This window comes from Zootermopsis nevadensis, unplaced genomic scaffold, assembly GCF_977971745.1.
Source record: "Zootermopsis nevadensis isolate Lab colony 2312 unplaced genomic scaffold, Znev_1.0 Znev_ptg000061l, whole genome shotgun sequence".
Taxonomy (NCBI): Eukaryota; Metazoa; Arthropoda; class Insecta; order Blattodea; family Termopsidae; genus Zootermopsis; species Zootermopsis nevadensis.
In genome coordinates, this window is record NW_028259192.1 from 12,820,005 (window position 1) to 12,823,306 (window position 3,302).

The window sequence follows — 3,302 nt, forward strand, 5'->3', positions numbered from 1 at the left end:
TATTAATTTTTTTAGTATTGTGGTTTTGTTGTCCATTTCATGTTCTTGCGTAGATTTCAGTAGACTGGAAGTAGCTTCATTTATGTAATTTGGTCAAATTGAAATACTTTGAAACTAAAAATTGGAATGCCTGTCTCATTCACAAATGCATGCCATTTGAATAAATATAGTATTTAGGTTCATTTTGTTCCAGACCATCTAACTAGTAAAAACTAAAGAAGAATTTTCTTGCTCTTTTAACACTTTACATATACACTTTAATTGCACGTTTATTGTACTTACTATTTCTATTTGTTATTTTCTGTATACTGGACAGATGAAGACCTAGCCATAGCTAGGATAGTATTAACATGAATCTTAGAAAGCTGAAGTGAGGGTATGAACTGAATTCAACATACTCAAGATAGGTTACAGTGGTAAACTTTAGTAAAAATAGTAATGAACTTTCAGCTACCATAGATGGAATCTTCTTCATGAGCATTAAGTGACCGTCAGCTTCTGAAGGATTTCTGTTGCATGTATTTATGTGGGAAGGTTTAGCATTGTATTTTGACATTTAGGAACAAACAAATAATTCCTTAAGAAGCTAAAAGTTGCACAGCTAGTAAAGACATCTGCATGAAGTTGATTACCATGTTCAGAAGAGCTCACTACTAGATCCTATCATGTACTAGACGAATGAGGTCCACATCCCATGTCTTCGATCTATTTGAATACTATCCTGCCAGAATGCATGATCTTCTAAGTTTATGTGTTGAGACCTTGTATATATGTCTCATCTCTTGTGTACGGTATATGAGCCCTGCTTGTGTCATCCCATTTGATATAGTCACCCCAATAATTGGTGAAGGGTACAAATTATGAAGCTGTCAATTAGGCATTTTTCTCCAGCCTACTGTTACTCTTTTTTCAATCCATTTAATCTTATGGCCTTGCTTTCATACACGTGCTTTTTTCTTAGATTGAGATAATATGGAAGCTAATATGTTCCATTCAGTACCAGTCCCTCCTGTTTTTCTTGGACATTTCTAATAAAGACAGTAAAGGAGGCAAAGCTTCACAGACTGACATTTACAGTAGGTTGTGGTGGGGGGTTTGCAAGTAGTTTTTTAGCTAATGTATCCATGGGGTTAGAGCTTGGAATACTTATTGGATAGGAGGTTGATTGGGCCCTAAACATTTGTCATCCACAGTGCAAACATGTTCATAGCAATTGTATGGGGAAACCTAATAAGCCTAGTTCATTATATGTTTCCAGATGTCAGACTTTGCCGCCAAAAAACAAATTTATACAAGGCATGTTTTCGTCTTATGACTAAAGATATGGTCAAAGTCTGTCCAAGGTTCGAGCTCTGACATTTCAATATCAACTTTTCAAGACATACACAATCCGACACAACACTAACTACAAACGACAAACTGTGCATACGCGTTGAGTCTGTGATATGCAGTCTTTCAGCTCATCTTTGGACATGCATCTATTCTTTGAATTTTCTGTGGTCAAATTGTAGTTAATCCATGACATTTGGTTTTGGTTGTTGTGCAGTATGTTGTCTGGGATGGAGGTAATATAATGAACGTTCTTCATAAGTCCTGTTAAACTTGGTGTCATAATCACATTACATTAGGAAGGGATGAAGAAACTTTAGTTGTTTTGGTGAAGGTAGTTAATAGTTTTGAGCACAATCATTATAATAATTTAATTAAAGAAGATGGGAAGAATTTGCTGCCAAAGGTAAGAAACGACTTTTTCTCATACCTCGCTTGGATTCATTAGTAGAGAAAAAGACCATTTTTTTATTTCATTCGAAGACTGCATATCTAATTGGGCAATGATCTGCCCCTACTACAGAATATTGCTAAATAGGAAACCACCAGCTACCAAGGATAAAAATAAAAGTTTGACAGTGTGAGTATAGCGCAACAATTTTGGCACTTTCGTCAAAATCTGAGCTTTTTCCGTTTGAGAAGGGCGCCAATGACGTCTAAGTTGTCAAAGGTCAAGAGATTATATTATGCACAGGTCTATATTCAAAGTTTTTGCAATTTTTACGTATTAATGCTATCAGATTTGTTTATAAATTATTTAGATTTTTGTTTCGGAACTAAGATAAACACTGCAAGCAAGTAAATTGATAGTTATATTTCTGAGACACAATCTCTCTGTCCATCTCTCACAGCTTAACAAAGTGTATGTGAAAGAAGTAGGAAATAACTCTGTTTTGACATTCGTTGTGTTTCAAGAAAAACCTGCAGTGATGTATGTGCCCCTTCAAAAAAATAAATTGACCATGTCCTTTGATGACATTGTGGAGACCATGTCATAGTTCCTTAAAGTTGATCAAGAAGAAAGTAAATGTGAAGTTTTCAATTTAGGACACAAAAGAGAGCTGGAAGTTCTTTGACAGATGTACCTGCAGCAGCAATATGTGTGAAGTCCAGAACCCCAATGTCATTATGTGTCAGATGACTACTACCAAATTTAACCATCTAGTCAACAAACAAATTTTGCACAGTCTCTTTCACCTCACCCTGAAAATCAGTCTTTAACACTATACCCCCTACACTAACTAACTAACTCACTCCCTGTTAGTAGAACCCGCAGGTTCAACACTGACAACACCAAAACCTGCTACTGGTCACGATCTTGAGCCAACTCCATCCATTTGCTATCCACACAGCCCACCTCCCTACGATCCATCTTGATGTTATCTTCCCATCTCCTTCATGGTCTTTCCAGTGGTCATTTCCAGAAGGATTCCTACCAAAATTCTTTATCTATCCCTTGCCCCCCCCCCAATGTGAGCTACATGTCCAGCCCATCAAAGCCTCCTAGATTTCACTACCCTCACTATGCTAGGTGACCTGTACAATGCTTGCAGCTTTTTGTTAAGCAGTATTCTCAATTCCTTCCTTATTTCATCCCTCCTAGGTCCAAATATCTTCCAGAGCACCTTGTTTTCAAACACCTGTAATTTACACTCAATAAAAATTTACTCATGTTTTGATTTTCTTTTTAAACAACTGTGATTTTAATTTTAGAACATTTTGATAATGTACTGTTTAAATGTACAAAATGCGCTTTTTTCACATAGATTGCATTTGCACTATAAAGTAGTGATATGATTGCCTAGCAGCAGTTGGCAACAGAACTATGTAATAGCAAAGGACATACATACTGTAAAATAATGGAAATAAAAAAATGGAGAAAACTGGAGAGAAAAGGATTTTACATATAAGATTAATTCATAAGTGTCATGGGATAGAATGATAGACTGCTTAGGATAATTTTATATGGGCAC

At 36.0% G+C, this 3,302-nt stretch overlaps 1 protein-coding gene across 6 annotated transcripts in view; it reads left to right on the forward strand.

Annotated features, from left to right (window-relative positions):
• Nucleotides 1-1,505: 1,505 nt before the first annotated feature.
• Nucleotides 1,506-3,302, forward strand: part of LOC110837720 (uncharacterized) — a 37,923-nt gene continuing 36,126 nt past the window's right edge. For 2 of the 6 annotated variants that reach the window (XR_015532528.1, XR_015532530.1), the window contains exon 1: nucleotides 1,507-1,735. The gene's annotated coding sequence lies outside the window, so the exon portion shown is untranslated. Of the gene's footprint in view, nucleotides 1,736-3,302 lie in introns of all 6 variants that reach the window. The other 4 variants (XR_015532531.1, XR_015532532.1, XR_015532529.1 and 1 more) reach the window with 3 other exon arrangements.